Source organism: Schistocerca cancellata, chromosome 9 (assembly GCF_023864275.1).
Source record: "Schistocerca cancellata isolate TAMUIC-IGC-003103 chromosome 9, iqSchCanc2.1, whole genome shotgun sequence".
In the NCBI taxonomy this organism is placed as follows: Eukaryota; Metazoa; Arthropoda; class Insecta; order Orthoptera; family Acrididae; genus Schistocerca; species Schistocerca cancellata.
In genome coordinates, this window is record NC_064634.1 from 330,788,223 (window position 1) to 330,810,248 (window position 22,026).

Consider the following 22,026-nt stretch of genomic DNA (forward strand, 5'->3'; position numbering starts at 1 on the left):
GTCACTTTTCGGAAGTGTTATTTTTGGTTCACAATACCGTGGCGCCTACAGGACTATGCATAGGCCACCCGTCTCACAGACCTGTTATCCTGGTGGACTACTTGTCCCGACAGAATAACGTCATGATGAAGATCACTTCTGCACGGATTTGAAAGGTTAATCATTTATTAGCCATTATGTGATATTTGTCATTTCCGTCTATCAGTGTCATATTACTTATAGCACAGTGAATGTTATTTCCTGAGATTTGTCTAACATTGGCTAATTTATTAACTGTTTACTTTTTCAGAATGGTGGCGTCGTAACGGTTGTTTTTACGGCAATCTAAAGTGTACAGTAAGCTTATGCATGTTAGTATTCACTTCTTACTAGAGATCTCACCGCTGATAACAATATTCTAGGAATATTTCAATCATCTAGAAGGATACAATGAGAGATTTAAACACAGAATAGGCAGCTTGAGTCTAGTGTTAATTTGAATCGGTTCGCCTAAGACGTACTGAATCACAAAGCTAATTCCTGTGTATCTTCCTCTCATTAAGCTACTTACAATGTTCTTGATGACGACTTAGTATGTTACTTTGTGGTACAGAGTAGAATGGTGCAGTGTCGGCCAGCTTTAGTTTTTGACTTCACTGTATAACCATGTTTGGTTAATCGGAATATTGATGTGGTACTCTGTTACCTAAGACATGTTGTATGAATTTCAAAGTGTAATGAGGTTTATTTTTGCTTGGAGTACCTAATTACATCTAAACTAAAAGAGCTACAATTAGAAAGCTTGTACAGAGTGTCTTGCAGTATTGCTTATTGTCTTTTCTGTGGTAATATCGGTTGTTAATGATACACTGAACTGATAAAGAATGATAATGGAACACATCAGCGTGGGAACTTTTGGGTAATTATTTCAGCTGAGTTCACTGTTTTACAGAGATCGCAAATAAAATTAAAAATGTGCTCCTGATCCACACGTGCAAGATGTTCGCAGCCGTTTCATTTGGTACACAGCACTCAGTCTTCTTCAGATGACTCCAAACACGGAATGCACTTTTCAGTCTCTTCTCTTGACCCATTATTTCCAGTAAATTCCAGTTTTCTTCGCCGCTTTGTAATTGGCCTTCCATGGTCACCCCTTGCGTGTTTATTGTATTTTTGAACACCCAGTTTAAGGTCAGCGGTCTCGTAAACACACGGGCGGGAGAGCGATGTGTTGACCACATGCCCCCCATATTCGCATACAGTGTATGCCCGCACACCCACCGTCGTTGCGACTGCATGCACAGATTTCGCTTGGACGTCCCCCCTCCGCCCCCTCTCCTCTCACCCCCCCCCCCCCCCCCCCCCGCAGTGGAGCTGATAGCTGATCTCAAAGCTTGTGGTTTGTGTTATAAATAATTCCCTGCCTTGTGGGTCGGGCATAAAACATCTCTGAATCACATTGTGAATCTAGTCATGTGAACTAGCAGTTGAAAATCGATCGCGTTTTTTTTTTTTTTTTTTTTTACTCTGGAGTAAGATATCAGTTGAGTTCCAGTCTATTTTTAACTAATTTGTTTCCCTGAGTAATTTGGTTTAGTTACTTTAGCAGTCTGTGTGCATTCATTGAATCCCATTAAATATGTTTGTAAAAGATTTACCAGCTTCCTTCAATATCCCTTGAATGTTCACAGATATTATTTTCTATGTACTAGCTGATTATGGAATTTAGCAAACACAGGGAATGTTTCGTATATTTCTGTTTTATTGACACATTAAAGTTCTTAAGTTAATGAGAGCTATCACAGGGAGATAAATGAAAGGAGAGTTGATCGTATTGTGTATTGTGCGGTCGCTACCACATTCCTTCGTGTACCTGTCACCAAAGATATGATTTCCCATAAAACTGTCCTTTGCCATTAATGTCCAATAAATTACAAATATGTCTCTGGGCCTTTCAATGTCTAAGCTTCTCAATTCTCACGACACGATATTAATTATGGGTTCTAAATCCTTTCAATGTCTGCCCAGCAGAAGTTTAATCTTTTAACGGGCACTAATTTTCACTTCTCGTTTATTAGTAGAATCACCTTCACAACGAGCGGCAAAGATACTAGTGTGATAAGGTCCAAACGATTTTCGGTCCCTATACTCTTCAATAATTCGCATATTGCAAATAAATCTATTCACAATCGTAAGTGCACAATCGTAGCGTTTCCTTTAACACGCACAATCACCATTCACTTGAATATCAATGTTCGTACACCCAGTCAGCTCTAATTGAGTCCGTCTCTGAATTTATCCCAAAATAATCTATTCTCCAGCACTCCAATGTCTAACCAAGTTCTAAGAATACAATTTAATTAGGCTGCTAATCTCAAAATTGCGACTACCACGGAAGAACAGCGAACACACTCACCACCGCTGAAAAAAAGAAAACCTCAAGAGACCTAACAATGCTGTGCATTGATTTATATTTTACATTGAAACAAAACGCAGCTCTGTCTTCCTTGGATTCGCTTTGTACTACTTTGTGTCACTCTATTTAGAATATCTACTCTTTGTAAAATTTTAGCTATTACTTCGAAATACTATTACCGTTTTTTGGCTCTTAGATTATTTCGTATTACAGAATTTAATATAATACTCGTTTCTGTATAGCCACTCCCTAAAGAGTGGTTACAAGTGCCACCGGTGGGCTGAGGGTGACACGGCGACCGGTCCGTGCCGTTGGGCCTTTATGGCCTGTGCGGGCAGAGTTTAGTTTTTTAATTTAAGGTGAGCTTTCTTCATTTCTCTTTCAGACTATATTTTCTTCTGTTCTCTGCGCTGGAGACCTCTCTCTCGTAACTTTTTAAAACGCCATGTGTGCCTCTCTCGCGGTTATTTTGTAAGGGATAATCATCTTCACAGCCATTTTGATGCACACTTCATTCCCTCTTACTTTTTCCTCATTTTGCACCATTTCATTATCAAAAGAAGTAGGTAAAAATGTATTTTTAAAACTGAAATTACCTGTGGCCGATACTGAAATGCAATCTGGTGCTCGGTACTGCACGACACGCGCAGTAGCATCTAGCTGTATTGCGCGTTCTTTTATAGAATCATCACGAAACGTTTGTTAGACGCGTTCCTTACATGGTATAAATAACCAAAATATAGCAACGAAATTAATCACCTTAAAAGCGGTTGCTCTAAGACCTACAACAACAACATCACGCTCTCAGAGCAGGCAGGGCCCAGAATAAGACATCCGACTGCAGTGCGCATGGACACAAAAGATTGCTTCTTCTTACTGTACTCATCCGCCACTTCGTGGTGGAAAAGGAAATCACAGTAGTGGCCGATACCGTAAGCCGGGCGATTTTGCGCGACACTCCCCTAATAATTTCTATTCAAGTCGCCGTTGGTTTTACAAATTCAGAATCGATGGTGACAAGTTAATATGTTGCAGATCTACTGCTCCAGATGCAGTCTGCCTGTGTTATCAGAACTTTAGTTATACGTAATAAAAGTTGGTTCTGACTTAACGTTACACGCAAACTTTCGGCCACTACATAAAATTGCTTAACGTTACGTGCCCGTTTCCATATCGGTCTTCTTATGTGTATTTATTTTGTCAACTGTCTTCTTGTAGTTCAACTTTACGTATTTGTTTTCCTTTTAGAAATTACCCCCAGCTACGCTAGCATGTATTGTAAGTCACGTCTTATTGACAGCAGACAACTTCGATGAAGGATTTCTGCGATGACTGACGTGAGAAGATCGATCATCCTAATTTTGACACTTTTTAAGCAACTGATGTAAGAAAATACGGAATGCTGACACATTAAATAATGTCAGAGTTCGCTGGACTTCTCATTAACTCCGGGAAATACGTGAGAAGGAGCGCGAATCTTGATCTACTTGTGGATCAAACCGAAGATTTGTAAAATGCATGCAGTAATAAATATCAGCGTTGGCCTGGGCCCAATTTGTACCTACCCACTAACATTAGCCCGGACAGAATATTACGGCTGGTCGACACAAATAGAGCGTGTTCCTTGTGTTACCCGTGCTGTGACTGGCCACCCTTTTTAAGTGGGCAAAGTAAGGCTCTCGCTCACCCTGACAAAGGCGGCTGCGACCGCAACGAAAATAAAGCGGCCGTTCCAGCGTGCAGCTCGCTAACGTGGAAGCGTTCAGTTGAGCGCGCGGTGCAGGGAGGTGCGAGGACTCTGCGTTGTGGCGCGACCTTGCCAGGCGTGCATCGGCACTCCAGAACGGACCAACACTGGGAACGGCAGTCTGAGGGGATGCCCTGTGTTGGGCCGCTAGGACTGACAGGGTAGTTTCGCTGGCTCTCTGCTTTCTTATTGTTCGCGTAACAACTAATATATGAGATAAAATATGTTACTACGAAGAGCCCTGAAATACCTTTTAGGGATGCCGTGCTGTGACTTTCTTTGGTTCATTAATTTTCAACAAAACAAAATATATTATGTTGTTATTAGTCTGGATCTGGATCTCTATTAAAGGAACATTGTTTCATTACTGTAACTCGCTATAAAGTTCAACATATCTTCCTTACTTTAGAGTTATTGAAAAGGTTACTGAAAATTATTTCGTTATCAATACTGATGTTACAGTGGATTGTTGTTAACAGTAAAACACCAATAAGTACCACGACTAACACGAGAAGATGAGATTATTACCAGAGAAAAATATGTTTTTACTATAATGTTTGCCAAACCAGAACTACGCACAGTAAGATCTCTTTTATGTTATGAAGGTAAATTATCTTTTTGCACTGTTAATAATATATCATCCGCCGCCCGCGTCCACCTGTAAAACGCATCATAAAATCTGCTGCTCTGCCCTGCAATTTCGGAAGCTGAAAGAAATAATTTTAGTTCACTATTGTTGTCTTGTGACAGCGAGAGCGAGAGCACCAGCAGCAGCACAGTACTGTTTGTATAAAGCGTTTATTTTGCATTTTGTTTACGACCTTCCACTAAGGAAGGGATTCTATTTGTGTTTATCTGCTCTGCATAGTAACTAACAGTTCTTGATAAAACTTTACGTAGTTTTCGTGTTAGATTTCTTAGTGTTTTCTTGATCGTTTAGAACAGAAAGCGCCCTAAAACCGTCATTTGTTTGTTTCGCGGCCGTTAGCCACTAGTCACTTGAATCAGCAGTTGTCTCGTGACAGCGAGAGCGAGAGCACCAGCAGCAGCACAGTACTGTTTGTATAAAGCGTTTTTGTACTTATTTGCTGCGCTTAGCTTTTAAATAGTTTGTCTGGGAAAACCTAGCGTAGTTTTCGCGTCTCGTATTTCAGTGAGTGTTTCTTGATTATCAGAGTAGCTCATCAGAAGATTATCTTGGGAATTTGTCACCGTATAGGGTAGGGTAAACATAGTCATGTGTAGGGACTGTGGTTGTTGTGAGCGGACGCAAGGAGAATTGGTCACTCTTCGGGGGCAGGTGGAGGCTTTGTCTGTTAGGCTCATCGAGCTCGAGGCGCAGGCGTCGGCTCGTAGTGGCGTTGGGGCAACTGTGGTGAGACCTATGCCTACTTCGGTGGCCTTGGAATCACATGGAACCCCTGATGTCGCTGCGTCTTCCGGCAGTGAGCATCTTACCGGTCAGCCATCACTCCAGGGTGAATGGCGGACAGTGGTGGGCTCTCGCATGCCTGGCCGAAAGGCGAAGGTGGGATCTGGCCGCGTGGCAGCTGCCTTACCCCTTTCCAACAGGTACGGGGTGCTTCCTAGTGGTGATGACATCGTTTCCGAGCCACCACAGGATGCCTCGCCTGTTGGGCCAGTGGCCGATTCTCCGGCAAGGTCCCGACAGTCACAGAGGGCGGGCCTATTAGTTATAGGGAGCTCCAACGTTAGGCGGGTTATGGAGCCCCTCAGGAAAATAGCGGGTAGGTCGAGGAAGAATGCCAGTGTGCACTCGGTGTGCTTGCCGGGGGGTCTCGTCCGTAATGTGGAGGAGGCCCTTCCGGCAGCTATTGAACGCACTGGGTGTGACCGGCTGCAGATAGTAGCACATGTCGGAACGAATGACGCCTGCCGCTTGGGTTCTGAGGCCATCCTTGGTTCCTTCCGGCGGCTGGCTGATTTGGTGAAGACAACCAGCATCGCACGCGGAGTGCAAGCTGAGCTTAATATCTGCAGCATAGTGCCCAGAGTCGATCGCGGTCCTCTGGTTTGGAGCCGTGTGGAGGGTCTAAACCAGAGGCTCAGACGACTCTGCGACTATAATGGTTGCAAATTCATCGACCTCCGTTATTGGGTGGAGAACTGTAGGGCCCCCCTAGACAGGTCAGGCGTGCACTACACACCGTAAGCAGCTACTAGGGTAGCAGAGTACGTGTGGCGTGCACACGGGGGTTTTTTAGGTTAGAGGGACCCCCCCTTGGGCGAAACGATAAAATACCTGACGGCTTACCAGAGAGGACATTATCATCGTTGATAAAGAACGTCCGTCCTCAGAGACCAAAAACAGGAAAAGTTAACGTAATATTGGTAAACTGCAGGAGCATCCAGGGCAAGGTTCATGAATTAGTATCTCTTATTGAAGGAAATAGTGCGCATATAGTATTAGGAACGGAAAGTTGGTTAAAACCGGAAGTGAACAGTAACGAAATCCTAGACACAGAATGGAATATATACCGCAAGGATAGGATAAACGCCAATGGTGGAGGAGTATTTATAGCAGTAAAGAATTCAATAATATCCAGTGAAGTTATTAGCGAATGCGAATGTGAAATAATCTGGGTTAAGCTAAGTATCAAAGGTGGGTCAGATATGATAGTCGGATGCTTCTATAGACCACCTGCATCAGCAACCGTAGTAGTTGAGCGCCTCAGAGAGAACCTGCAGAACGTCGTGAAGAAGTTTCGTGATCATACTATTGTAATAGGGGGAGACTTCAATCTACCAGGTATAGAATGGGATAGTCACACAATCAGAACTGGAGCCAGGGACAGAGACTCTTGTGACATTATCCTGACTGCCTTGTCCGAGAATTACTTCGAGCAGATAGTTAGAGAACCAACTCGTGAAGCTAACGTTTTAGACCTCATAGCAACAAATAGACCGGAACTTTTCGACTCCGTGAATGTAGAAGAGGGTATCAGTGATCATAAGTCAGTGGTTGCATCAATGACTACAAGTGTAATAAGAAATGCCAAGAAAGGAAGGAAAATATATTTGCTTAACAAGAGTGATAGGGCACAAATCGCAGAATATCTGAGTGACCACCATCAAACGTTCATTTCTGAGGAAGAGGATGTGGAACAAAAATGGAAAAAATTCAGAAACATCGTCCAGTACGCCTTAGATAAGTTCGTACCGACTAAGGTCCAAAGCGAGGGGAAAGATCCACCGTGGTATAACAATCATGTACGAAAGGTACTACGGAAACAAAGAAAGCTTCATCACAGGTTTAAGAGTAGTCGAATCATAGCTGATAAGAAAAAGCTGAACGAAGCGAAAAAGAGCGTAAAGAGAGCAATGAGAGAAGCATTCAACGAATTCGAACATAAAACATTGGCAAACAATCTAAACAAGAACCCTAAAAAGTTTTGGTCATATGTTAAATCGGTAAGCGGATCTAAATCCCCTATTCAGTCACTCGTTGACCACGATGGCACCGAAACAGAGGACGACCGAAGAAAGGCAGAAATACTGAATTCAGTGTTCCGAAACTGTTTCACTGCGGAAAATCGTAACACGGTCCCTGACTTCAGCCGTCGCACGGACGCCAAAATGGAAAATATTGAAATAAACGATATCGGAATTGAAAAACAACTGCTATCACTTAGTAGCGGAAAAGCATCCGGACCAGACGAGATACCCTTAAGATTCTACAGTGATTATGCTAAAGAACTTGCCCCCTTTCTATCAGCAATTTATCGTAGATCGCTGGAAGAACGTAAAGTACCTAGCGACTGGAAGAAAGCGCAGGTCGTTCCCATTTTCAAGAAGGGTCATAAATCAGATGCGAATAATTATAGGCCTATTTCGCTTACGTCAATCTGTTGTAGAATAATGGAGCATGTTTTGTGTTCTCGTATTATGACGTTCTTAGATAATACAAATCTCCTTCATCATAACCAACATGGATTCCGCAAACACAGATCATGTGAAACTCAGCTCGCCCTATTTGCCCAAGAAATTCACAGTGCCGTAGACACTGGCTAGCAGATTGATGCCGTATTCCTGGACTTCAGGAAGGCATTTGATACGGTTCCGCACTTACGTTTAATGAAAAAAATACGAGCTTACGGAATATCGAACCAGGTTTGTGATTGGATTCAGGATTTCCTAGAAGAAAGAACTCAACATGTCATTCTTAACGGTTCAAAATCTGCAGATGTAGAGGTAATTTCGGGAGTACCGCAAGGAAGCGTGATAGGACCTTTATTGTTTACAATATACATAAATGACTTAGTTGACAACATCGGTAGCTCCGTGAGGCTATTTGCAGATGACACGGTTGTCTACAAGAAAGTAGCAACATCAGAAGACTCGTACGTACTCCAGGAAGACCTGCAGAGGATTAATGCGTGGTGCGACAGCTGGCAGCTTTCCCTAAACGTAGATAAATGTAATATAATGCGCATACATAGGGGCAGAAATCCATTCCAGTACGATTATGCCATAGGTGGTAAATCATTGGAAGCGGTAACGACCGTAAAATACTTAGGAGTTACTATCCGGAGCGATCTGAAGTGGAATGATCACATAAAACAAATAGTGGGAAAAGCAGGCGCCAGGTTGAGATTCATAGGAAGAATTCTAAGAAAATGTGACTCATCGACGAAAGAAGTAGCTTACAAAACGCTTGTTCGTCCGATTCTTGAGTATTGCTCATCAGTATGGGACCCTTACCAGGTTGGATTAATAGAAGAGATAGACATGATCCAGCGAAAAGCAGCGCGATTCGTCATGGGGACATTTAGTCAGCGCGAGAGCGTTACGGAGATGCTGAACAAGCTCCAGTGGCGGACACTTCAAGAAAGGCGTTACGCAATACGGAGAGGTTTATTATCGAAATTACGAGAGAGCACATTCCGGGAAGAGATGGGCAACATATTACTACCGCCCACATATATCTCGCGTAATGATCACAACGAAAAGATCCGAGAAATTAGAGCAAATACGGAGACTTACAAGCAGTCGTTCTTCCCACGCACAATTCGTGAATGGAACAGGGAAGGGGGGATCAGATAGTGGTACAATAAGTACCCTCCGCCACACACCGTAAGGTGGCTCGCGGAGTATAGATGTAGATGTAGACTATTACCTGTCCTCTTCTTGGCGGTATGATTGGTTTCATTTAATGCAGTTTGAATGCGCCTCGGCAGCAGCTCGTTCGTTTGTAGCGCAGCTCTGCACCACAAATAATATTTAAATAGCTGAAAATGTCTTAAAAGGATGGGATAAAATACCAGGCAAGCTTATTACAAATCATAATGCAAGTTTTCACCAAGTAACTCTATTCAAAACATTTAGACAGATTAAATTATTATACACCTCTACAAATCAGTACCTAATGGCGTCCTTCTCTCAATCTTGACAAAAGAATGCTACACAAGCATGTAATATTGCGTCAGAGGCTCTTCCTACACACGTAACTCTAAGAAGACGACAGAGAAATTAATGCTCTGTAACTACTATTTATACTCGTTGTGATATATTCTCATCTGTGTTAGATATTTAATAAGTATCGTCTGTGCCGGTTTCAGTACTCACTGGCACAGATATTATCTTTAAAAAAATCAGTACATAAAGATCACACAATCATTGTCCATGCAGAAAAAATTACAATTATCCAGTTCAATTATTATTTTCTTTTTACCACATGTCTTTTGCCAGGAGACGTTACAGTAGCCATTGGGTAGACACAGCGTTCAGACTTAGCTACATTAAGGATCACTTCAGAAGTCAATGAAGGGTGCCTTTCTTGGGAGGTGAGGTTCGATGTGGTCCACCACTAATTGCTTCCCTGTGCTCTAAAAATCTCATAGTAACATTTCCACCTTAGCTCTCCAGTTATTTGTTGGATGTATCCCAATCACCGCCTTCCGCTGTACTTTTTACTCTTTACAGCTCCTTCTAGATCCTAGGGTTGTGCTCGAAACGCATATTTTCAGAAATTTGTTCGTCACATTAAGGCCGATATCTGAAACTAGCAGACTTTCCTTAGCCAGGTATCCCCTCTTAGACTGTAATAATCTGCGTTTTCTGCTTTACTTGTGTGGTCCGGAATGTGTTATTTTGCTTTCAAAGTAGTAAAAGTCGTCTACTTCGTGACACATTTATTGCTAACGATATATCGCCACTCTTATATACATTCTACACACCAACGTGAATAGGCGTTTTGTTGTCACATACTCCAACGATGTTAGAAATTCCGATGAAAGATTATGTATCCTTTTTGCCATATTTGAAGTTTTCCAAATCTCTGTTTGACTCTAATACTGGATCCAAAAATCTCTGTTTGACTCTAATATTGTATCCCCTTTTTCCACATCCCCTATTTCTCTCTTAATGACGTCAGAGAAGTCCTCCATTTTCTAATGACTTTTAGTGTATTATTTCCACTTGTCCGTTCGTTTCTCAGCGCTTGACAGTAGAATTCCCACAGCACTAATTGTTGAGGTCTTTTTTTCATCCAAGTTTTTTTCGGCTTTTCCGTATACTGGATCAGTCCATCAGAGGACCAATTGTTTTTCGATTTATTTACATTGTTCACCTTGGCATTCCTGCACTCCTCTTTATTCGTTCCTCATTGACTTCTGTTTCTCTACTGAAGTATTTCCTCTACTAAAAAATGGTTCAAACGGCTCTGAGCACTGTGGGACTTAACATCTGAGGTCATCAGTCACCTATAACTTAGAACTACTTAAACCTAAGGACATCACACACATCCATCCCGAAGGCAGGAGTCGAATCTGCGACCGTAGCGGTCGCGCGGTTCCAGACTGAAGCGCCTAGAACCGCTCAGCCACAAAGCCCGGCTTCCCTCTACTACCGAAGGTTTCTTGTACGTATGTCTATCTGTACAAACACTGTGATTGTCATTTTGAGAGATAGCCACTGCTCTTCAGCTGAAATGCCTGCTGAGCTATTCACTGAGGCAGAATCAATAGTATCAGATAACAAGCCTATTTCTTCATTGTCAAGGTCTTACGTATCCCACTTCTTTGCGTACTTATCCTTCCTGACTAGTCGCTTACCTTCACCCTTCTCGTCATCATTACCAAATTATTTTCAGTCTATATAACCTGCTGTGTACGCCTTACAATCCAGTATCGGATTTCGTAATCTCTATCTCACCATGATAAAATACCCCTGGAATCTTTCTATATCACCATGACATTACCTGTGAGGCCTGAGTTTCTCCTGGCGTATACAACTTTCAAATAACTTTCGGGAATTCAGCCAGGTAACATTTTAAGCGACCGCCACTATTTCGGCGGGAGAACACTGAACACTAGTGCCACCAAAGATGATCAAAGTCAGAGCTATCAATAGTAAGACTACGAACTTGCAGGTGAAGAGCATTGACTCTGTCCCTGTCAATAAACAGAGGGACAGAGTTAATGCTACCTCGCCTGCGAGTTCTTAGTCTCACTACCAATAGCTCTGACTTCGGTCATCTTTGGTGGCACTGGTGTTCAGTGTGTGTGTTATCTTTCCTGTATCAGTCCGAGAACCAAGGTTTTAAATTTGCATTTACGTCGCCTGTTCGTTGCAATTTGGCTTGAAAATGGCGGGATGTTCTCCAGCCGAAATACTGGCGGTCGCTGAAAGTGTTACCTGGCTGAATTCCCGGAAGTTATTTGAAAATGACATTACCTGCTTCTCTTGTGATTTTTTTAACAGTGAATGTACTACCACCAGATGATATTATTTGCAGAAAGGCATACTTTCTCGTTCATCAAGGCCATACTCTCCAGTAAACTTTTATTTTACTCCTTTTCCTACAACCGTTCCAACCCCCATGATCATTAAATTATCACCTCCTTTTACCAGGTGATTTCCCCGCTCAATATCCTCTTACACTTTCTCTCTCTCTCTTGACCTTCCGCTTGTGACATCACCATGTATATCTGGACGTCTGCTGATGCGCTTTTGCTATCAGCCGAGTCGGTGGAAGACATACGTTGGAGTACCGTGAGCGGGGTTGAAATCTTGATGAAGGCGATCCGAATGGTGTGGCGTCTTGGAATCGACGGTAGCGAAGTCCAAGACGAGTGAGGTGTTGCATGCTCTTATAAATATGTGTAGGCATCTCCCCAACGTCACTGAGTCCACTGCAGCGTGGCATAAAGTGACTGGCGCGGCACCGTCGTGTGGCTATTTCACGTGGGGCTCCGGCGGGGCGTTGCTATGTTACCCCGGAGGCAGCGAAGCGCACGGGTCGTACCTGCGCTGTCCAAATCGTCAGCACTGTGCCTGCGCCATGAACAGCCAACCACGGGCTGTCTGACATGTGACCTGCGATCACATGGCGGCCGCCACCATGGGGTAGCCATTGATGAGACCACAGTGACGTCTTTCAGTTAGTGATTTCTGTGCTCCACATGTAAGACGTGTATATTTCTGATGTCTATTGTCAAATCACAATTTATGAAAGATGATTATATTTTATTAATAGGATTAAGTAGGAATAATTAATATTGGTCATGTTGGAAATAATTGTGGTAGCAGGGAATGTCTGCACCAAAGTAATGTTGATATAATTTTAAGAAGGGCGGGGGAGACCGCGTATGGATACATTTTAAGAAAAGAGCAGGAAAGACCACGCATTGATACATTTTGTAATGGTAGCAGGGATAGTCTGCACCAGAAAGCATTGTTGGAAGGAAAGACCGCACTTTAGCGTTCGTAGGAGTCAGTAGTAAGTGAGATGTGAAGCGAGTTGGTAGTAGGTCTGAAGCGAGAGGTTGAGGGGAGTAGTGTGCCTGCCAGCCACCAGCTATGATTTACAAGAGATAATAAATGGATGTACAGAGATCAACTAACTATTATCATAAGACGAACTAATATTATTGAATTATTTTCTTTGCGAAACTCAAGACTACTGAAGGTATGTTTGCGCAATGGTAGTTGTAAGATTATTGTAAAAAGTAAGTCCCATTTGAACGTTTGTAAAATCATTTCATTACCAACAGTAAATATTTGAAGCGTTTTCAGATTATAATTAATTTTTGCCAGCAATGTTGCATTACTGATTGTAATCCATCCCTAAAACCATCAACATAAAACTTTGCAAAAATTTTATTGTTGTCAAGAAAAAGTGTAACTATGAATTACGTAACTTCAGTCAAATTAATTAAAGAATAACGTCAGCTTTGCTAATAAAGAATAACGTCAGCTGTGGTAATAAATACAGTCACTTATTATGACAGCCAACCAGCAGCTAATAGATTATAGTAAACCAGAGTAAGTATATTCATGTCGCAGTTCGATGTAGCAGTCAGATGGCGATCCAATAACAGTAAAAAAAAGGCAAGGAACAATTTTGGGTTATTGCAGATAACGACTGAGATTCAAATGGTTCAAATGGCTCTGAGCACTATGGGACTCAACTGCTGAGGTCATTAGTCCCCTAGAACGTAGAACTAGTTAAACCTAACTAACCTAAGGACATCACAAACATCCATGCCCGAGGCAGGATTCGAACCTGCGACCGTAGCGGTCTTGCGGTTCCAGACTGCAGCGCCTTTAACCGCACGGCCACTTCGGCCGGCTAACGACTGAGGGCCACGACGACGACGCATTCTGTGTTTCGTCGAAATAATCAGAAAATCACTTTTAATAAGCAGCAATTAAATTTGTATGCGAAGATTGATGAAGAGAATAAATTTCAAAGGGAAGATTTCATTTGTTATTATTAAGCAAGAGATAGAAATCATAAGGGAAGGTTACATAGGTTATCGTAAAAGGGAAGGTTATCATTTACAAAAGAGGTATAGAGGAGGCGGGAAGATTTCACACATAAAAAGCTTTACGGCAGTGTTGATGTCCGTTGGCCTGTGATCACTATCGTAAGGTGCTCTGCAAATGTGGAATGGCAACAATTTTTCTTTAGCGGCCTTCTCGTTTCTGTATATCTAATGTTGAAATTTATGCCTTTCCGTCCAATGGATATAAACATGAAAATTGAATTTTATCAAGCCGTAATCCTTTTCAAAAACATATGTGTTTACAATCAAAGACGGAAAGAAACAATTAATCTCGAGATGAACATTGCTTCGAATCGACCCAGAATTCGTTACGTGGATTAACAGTGGAAATTTAAAAATTTTCAAGCATGAAAAAGTGGATGAATCTGGCAACAGGAACGATTCCATCTGCTCGCCGGTGCGTTACATATAACACAGGATGCTGTAATTGCAGCAGTGGAAGCTCGATGATACCAGCACCGTATATCTCTGCACTGTCACTGCATAAAAGAGATGGTCCACCAGACGGGTGCGTTTTGTTCTGAACTAGCGCAGCCGTGAATTTGTAACAGCACTGGTCACTGCGTTTGCGGAAAATCAGCTTACTCTCTGTATCATCCATCACTCAAATCCGAAAATACAATTGCGTTTAACGCCACACACGCCGGCGGGAGAATACACGGACCTTGCTAGTCTATCGGGATATTCCTGGAAATAATAACTCGTGCGATACCATATGACTGGCTACATCTGCGGCCTTTATCCTGAAAGCTACCGTCCGGTGTATCTCGAAAATATTCATTGTTATCTTTCCTGTTTGGCACCAGAATGTTCTAGGGAATGGTCGCCTCAGCAGTTTCAATCGCGTCTTTCTTCATTTCTCATTACGAACTAGCAGACCCACGTGTTCACTACCATTGCACTGTACTACATGTCCTCTTGTACATCTACATACTTACTCTGCAAACCACGTATGGTCGGAGGATACCTTGAACCACTGCTAGTCATTTTCTTCTCTAATGCTCTCACAAATAGAGCGAGGGAAAAACGACTATCTATATGCCTCCCTGCGAGTCGTAATTTCTCTTATCTTCGAGGCCCTTACGCGAAATGTACGTTGGCAGTAGCAGAATCATTGCACAGTCAAAATCAAATATCGGCCTTCTAAATTTTCTCAACATCGTTTTGCGTAAAGAACGACGTCACCCCTCCAGGGATTCCCATTTGAGTTCTGGAAGCACCTCCATAATACTCGCGTGAAGATAGAACCTATCGAGAACAAAATTAGGAACCCAAATCTGAATTCAATGTCCGACCTGGTCGGGATCCCAAAGAATCGAGCAGTACTCTAGAAAACACCTGCGAGCATAATACATGACACTGCGGAGTCAGACTTTTCTCTAGATTGTAATTATGGAGGCTCTCAGTAGCAAATAGACCACATTTAATACCAAAGTCCCAGCGTAACACCAGTTTCCCAAACGTTATGCAGATATTAATCTATTCTCCGGTTTTTGACTTGCATTCAGTCCGAAACTGATGTCCATCAACCTTGTATTGTACTGTATGGAACTGGGTACCTAGAAATGACGGAGGGGCTTGGTCCCCACCGTAGCCCTCAGTTGTTCACAACCCCACAACAGGCTACAGCAGTCCACTCACCCCACCGCCACCCCACACCGAACCCAGGGTTATTGTGCAATTCGTCCTCCAGTGGACTGCCCCCCCTCCCTCCCCCACCACCGTGAACGTTGTGAACGTCTCACACCAGACGAGTGTAACCAATGATTGCGTGGTAGAATGATTATGGTGTACGCGCAAGTGGAGAGTGTGTTTGCACAGCAATTGCCGACGTAGTGTAACTGAGGCTGAATAAGGGAAACCAGCCCGCATTAGCCGAAGCAGATGAAAAACTGCCTTAAAAACCATCCATAGACTGACCGGCACACTGGTTCTCAAGACTAATCCGCCGGGCGGATTCGACGTGCAGGGGACCGGCACGCCTTTCCGCTCGGAAAGCAGTGTGTTAAGACCGATCGGCTAACCGGCCGGGCTTCCATAAACCTTAGTTTGAGATATAATCCCCAGAGGTACGAATGCATTCTTGTATTCCTTGTGGCTTGGAAGCAAACGGCATCCGAATGTCATCTTGAAGAATATGTTACTTTATGTGTGTCATCTGTTGCGTCAGTTAATGATACGATGGCATAAAAAAAAGTGTTCCTGTCACGTCTCAGACATCCTCCATGGGTATATTATTTGGTGACAAGCCAGGCCCGTCCAAGATCCGCATACCACTCAACGCGTTGGCAATGTGAGCTGCACTGTGGATTTCGAATTAGCCTAATGGAATATGCGAGTTAGTATCCCTGTGATGAAAGGTATGAAAGTAAGTTTACCATTCTTGATACTAACTGGCGAGTGTTCAGTGTGTCTTCCTCACACCACGGTGAGAAATCGGAGGGGTATTGGTCTCAAGAATTGTCGTTTCGTGCGGCCTTTCGCTGTCTACGGACATGATGGTATTGATCTGACATCCACGAAAAGAAGTGAGACTCAACATTATTCAAGTTAAGGCCTTTTCGAATCAAGATGTTTACTTGTTGTGAACTAAATCTGGACTGGTTTCCTGTCCTTATCTTCGTGTGTGTGTGTGTGTGTGTGTGTGTGTGTGTGTGTGTGTGTGTGTGTGTGTGTTATCCTCAACAATGCAAGTGGTGTAGTTACAGAATGAGTGGCCGAAACTGAAATTGTACAACTGTGTGTTAATTAACTTCAACCAAATTAATTAGAAAGCCAAAACTGATAAACTAAGTAATCTGTCTGTGAAACTCTGTTGTACAACAGAGTGAGCAGCGCTACCATACGTGACTTGCAATCCCTACACAAGAGCTAATTGCTACACAAGTTTATCAATCGAATTATGAAAGAATAACTAATCAGAATTTTTCTACTAAAATCCTCCTGTGCTTTTATATCCGCAGTCTGACTGAATAAACTTCCAAACACTGTACGCACACAAACGTAACTGTGCACCGTCAAAAATAAAACTGTGTGCATTTAAAAAGAAATCTATACTGCAATTTATCTAAACTGAACACATAACTAGTTTTGGAAACCACAGCTAACTGGGAATGGCATAACGGTAACCTGATTGTAAGGTAAAACTGACGCTAACAAACTTCTTATGGCATACATGTGGTAACAAAAACTCAGTTCTGCTGTAAGTGATGGAAACAAAATATGCAGCACAGCAGAAAGCAAGCTAAATAGGAAACAAAAGCCTGGCGCAGAGCAATGCAAAGATATACAACTATTCTAAATACCTCATCCTTCAATCTTGCTGTATGCAGCAAAACGCAATGCGGCGACACACACAATCAGAAAATACGAAACAATTTCGTGGAATTTGAATATGCTAAAAGGTTGAAAATAATTTGTCGTTTAAAAAGCTGTATCACGAAAACTGATAGCCATTCTTCAAGAATTACAATGATCGATAAGAAAAATTACCTTTTACAGCAAATTTTATTCTGCCACGTGATTAATTACAGAAAAACTACATCTGCATCTACACGGATACTTTGCAAAGGTAGAGGGTTCATCGAACATCGAGCGGAAAAAACTAATACCTATATCTTTTCGTGAGAGTTCAGATTTTCCTTCTCTTATTATGATGATCGTTTCTCTCTATGTAGGCCGGCGCCAACAAAATATTTCGGCATTAAGAGGAGGAAGTTTGTGACAGAAATTTCGTGAGGTGAACCCGCCGCAACTTGAAACACCTTTGTTTTAATAATGTCCACCCAAAATCCTGTATCATTTCCAAATGACACTCACTCCACTATTTCTCGATGATACATACCGTGCTGCTCTTCTTTGAACTTGCACGATGTACTTCGTTAATCCTATAAGGTAAGAATCCCACAACGCACAATAATACTGCAAAGCGTAGTGCAGGCAGTCTTCTTAGTAGGTATGTTGCATACTCTAAGTTTTCTGCAAATAAAACGCAGTCTTTGGTTCGCCTTAATCACGACATTTTTTACGTTGTTCGTAATTATAATGCCTAGGTAATTATTAGAACTTATGGCCTTTAGATTTGATAGCTTTATCGTTTAATGTGTTCGTTTTAGCACTCGTGTGGATGACCTCACACTTTTCATTGTTTGTGGTCAACTGGCAAGTTAAACCATTTTAAATAAATCAGCCAATTAAATTAATTAAAACAGTTCTACATAAATTTCTTCGAGCGAATTCAAATGCAAAACATTGAGCAGGTAGCACAATGGCCTTTAAGGATTACCCAAAAGATTTACACCAAAAAAATTTAAATTGAAACTTAGAACAAGAATACAGTGTGTAGTAAGTATTAAACGAAAATTTCTTGTGCGTAGCCAATTAATCAAAGGCCCCTTGGCCGGCAGCAAAGTTTCGTTTACAGTGCAAGTCAGAAAACATAAGGTACTCTGCTTGAGCCAGAAAGCCAGGGCGCGCGGCGGCAAACAAATAGCAAGCCGCGCTGGGAAATGCTCGAGAGTCGAGCACACGGCCGCAAGTGAGCCAGGCCCACGCGGAAAGAAGCTGCCGACACGGAACACTCTCCCAGCAACTTACTAAGAGCTGTTAACGAACAGGAAATATAGGTGTCTGAATGGATTATACTACAACAAAAAGTTATGTTTTAACCATGATTGTACTTATAGATCCTTTCCAGTATGCTGATACGCCCTACAAAATAATCTTTGCTAACAGAGAACTACTAAAAGGGACCTGTAATTTCTTCCAAAAAGGAATATAAATAACTCTCCACGGTCTTACCATTAGCTAGAGCTTACGACATGGTAAGCTGGATAATTGTGATGTCAAATAGCCCACCAGATCCTAAAACATCATGAAAACAAGTATTAAAAATCAGAAACAGTGGTTTCTCTTGCATTGGAATTTTAAAATAAACAGTTTTTACTTTTAAAAATCTAGGTAAAGCGTATGCTCCTGATATAGCTATGCGTGATAGCTGGGAACATTACATAACCGTTACAACATTAACGATGGCAAACTTATTGAGAGAGAACGCTGGCCAGCAGATTAACACAAGTTACTTCAAAATCACACAAAGCAGACAAGGCAATACGCTAGTGTTAGAATCCGGAAGCAAAATAATAAGGCTTGCACGACGACTCAATGAACATACATACGAAATTCTACTCAAACAGCTTGCGGAACTGACCAAATAAGTGCGCACAACATAAGCGAACCAGACCTTCGATTTCTGCCCAGTCCTGACGAAGAAGAGTGTATGACGATCAGGAAGAGACGTCGTGCTGATCCGCATCGCGTTTCCTTTGTTCGAAGCACCGCAGATGCCTCCCGCTTCACACTGTGTGAAAACTACCCGTCAACTGCCTGCCCCGCGTTCTTCGGAGACCTCCTCTGAATTCTAGCCGAGGCAGCGATAGCCGCACAAGGGAGTAATCCGCGTCCCATGGTGAGACGCCAGCTAAAAGTTATCGTTAGTTGGAAAGTGAAAGGAGCCGCCGCGGCTCACCCTCAGTCCGGAGCCGCGCGACTGCTACGGTCGCAGGTTCGAATCCTGCCTCGGGCATGGATGTGTGTGATGTCCTTAGGTTAGTTAGGTTTAAGTAGTTCTAAGTTCTAGGGGACTGATGACCATAGATGTTAAGTCCCATAGTGCTCAGAGCCATTTGAACCATAATACAAACAAGATCTATGGCCATCCTTTTCCGCTGTTTCCACATGAATAGTTCCAGTATTTCACAAGGCTCCTGAACGGTCTGCTCCAGGTCACTGGCTCCTGCTTTCAGCAAGGAGTAAAAAAAGTTTCTGATTATTGTATTGTAAAAGACCGGAACCAGACTGAAACGAAATATTAGGTTAGTGCATAAGTTCGTTGCGTCTTTCCGTAAATTGAATTAACACAACAGATACACATACAAGAGACTTTAATCATCAGAAATATATTCTCCTTCACTATTTATAGCAGGCTGCCAACGTTGGCGTAACTTTTCGGTTACACGACTGTAGTAATAGTGTGGTTTTGAGCGTAGAGCGCGTTGAACCATTCTCGGAAAGCATTTTCATCCGGAAAAGAAGTTCCTAGGATTATGTTCGTTAGTGAGCGGAGAAGGTGTAAATCCTTGCGGGCAAGTTCAGGTGAATAAGGCTGGTACGGAATTACTTCCGAACCGAACTCCTGTGTAGTGTATAATGAAATAAGCAACCAGTTTCATAAAAGAAATTTAATTTCTTGGCCGGTTAGCGACCCTTCTTCAGAAGATTATGGTTACAGTATTATTTGCGAGTGTCAATAATAAAGTGTATACAACAAAATGCCATGGTCATGAGAGTTCAAAGTGTCATGCAGTAGTGCACTGAGTAGCATCACTTCACGCAGTCTTCCTGGGCGTTGTGCTCGGATAGCGTCGGCAAGGCACCTCAGTTGTTGACAATAAATGTCAGCAGTGGTGCAAGCAATTCGTAGAATACCGCACCATCGCTGTCCCATCAGATGCATCACATTTGGATGCAAGCAGGCATTTGCACGAAGAGTTGCTGCTTTGTTTGGACTCAACCATTCCTTTATTTTCCTTACGTTAGCGTAGTCACCACTTATCGTCATCATTAACGATGCAGGATACGAATGGTCAGTGTCGTTCAGGAGCCAGCAGAGATGTCCACACGCTGATTTTTGTGGTTTTGCTTTAGAACATGCGGTACCCATACACCCGAGTGTTGAACCTTCTCCACTGCAAGCTAATGTCGCACGACGGTGGAATGTTCACATCTGATCATATTTGCCAGTTCTCGAACACACTGAGGTGAATGACTGTGTATTAATGAGTTTGGTCGATCCTCATCAAACCCTAAAGGTCTTCCTGAACATGAAGAGTCACTAATGTCAAAACTATCCTCCATTAAAAAGATAAATTTATTTTCTTTCCATATTCTGTCCAGTGACATTATCCCTATATACCGCGCAAATGTTTCTGACTTTCTCCGCTGCTGTTACCCTCCATTGAACTCGAACCGAAGAATATTTCGGAAACGTTCCGAATTCTCCAATTGCTACTAAATTTTCTAGCATCCACGGCTCCACTAACTGTCTCTAAACGTCAAAATCACAATACGTTAACTTGAATAGCAGCAATGAACTATAAATTAAAAAAAAAGAAATCGATAAATATATCCATGGTAATAGTAATACCAACATACAAAACAAAAACACTACGAACTTACGCACCAATCTAATAATAACATACGATCAACACTGATTTATTGAAATAATTTTAAGTTCCAGTAATGTTCGATACAGCCAACAGGTATCATGTACTCACACCATTTTTCATCTGTAAGAATGTTCATAAGCGTGTATATGGATGAAGCTGGAATCAACATATACTCTGTTGTGGCCCAGGCAGGCTTCGACATAGGACCAGGCAGACTCTGAATGACAAGTTCACTGATGAAAACACGGGAGCTTTTCTTCTTCTGCTTTGGAACTTAACTACTCAAACTAAAGAAACATTTCTGAGTCAAGTCTCTGTCTTGAAATGGGTGAGAGCCTTACTTAAGTCCTGTGGAATGTCAGTCATGAAAGATTGAACTACAATTTCTAGAGTCAACACAGTTAATGTATAACACGAGGCACTAATCGTCAATGCACGATCACTAGGTCACACCGTAATACCGAAATCCTGAAGGTAAACTCTGATTGACGCGAAGATTCAGTGTAGCACTGCTGGCAACTCCACGTAGCGTCGGAGGCGAAGACCCGAGCTGGGCAAACAGGGCAGCATCAGAGGACAGCCTGCTGGAGGTTCCAAGAGACTCACTCTGGTAGACATCTCTCTGATAGAAAGCGGCAGAGGTTTGAGTAATCTCTAGAGAACTCGCCCATGAAGAGCTCGGTGTGAAATGCCGTTCCGTGTTTGTGTGCCAGTACACATGTGGGTGAGAAGGACGAATACGATGCTATCTTCTTGGGAACAATCACGCGCAGAGGTGAAACAGTGTCCACGTTAGCAGCACACCAGTCATGGCTGTACGTGCTTCTACCAGCGAACCTGGCGCCTCTC